Source organism: Mizuhopecten yessoensis, unplaced genomic scaffold (assembly GCF_002113885.1).
Source record: "Mizuhopecten yessoensis strain PY_sf001 unplaced genomic scaffold, ASM211388v2 scaffold6727, whole genome shotgun sequence".
In the NCBI taxonomy this organism is placed as follows: domain Eukaryota; kingdom Metazoa; phylum Mollusca; class Bivalvia; order Pectinida; family Pectinidae; genus Mizuhopecten; species Mizuhopecten yessoensis.
The window spans coordinates 1-352 of NW_018406694.1; positions in this window are offsets into that span (position 1 = coordinate 1).

Consider the following 352-nt stretch of genomic DNA (forward strand, 5'->3'; position numbering starts at 1 on the left):
TAAACCTTCTACATATAGTATACCGAGTGTTGATATCAGACCTTTAACATATAGTATATCGAGTGTTGATCTAAAACATCTACAGATAGCATACCGAGTGTTGATATCAATCCTTATATATATAGTGTATCGAGTTTTGATCACAGACCTTCTCCATATAGTATATCGACTTTTGATATGAGACCTTCTATATATAATATACCGAGGGTTGATATCAGACCTTCTACATATAGTATACCGAGTGTTGATGTCAGACCGTCTACATATAGTATACCAAGTGTTGATCTGAAACCTTCTACCTATTGTTTACCGAGTGTTGATCTCAGACCTTCTACCTATAGTATACCGAATG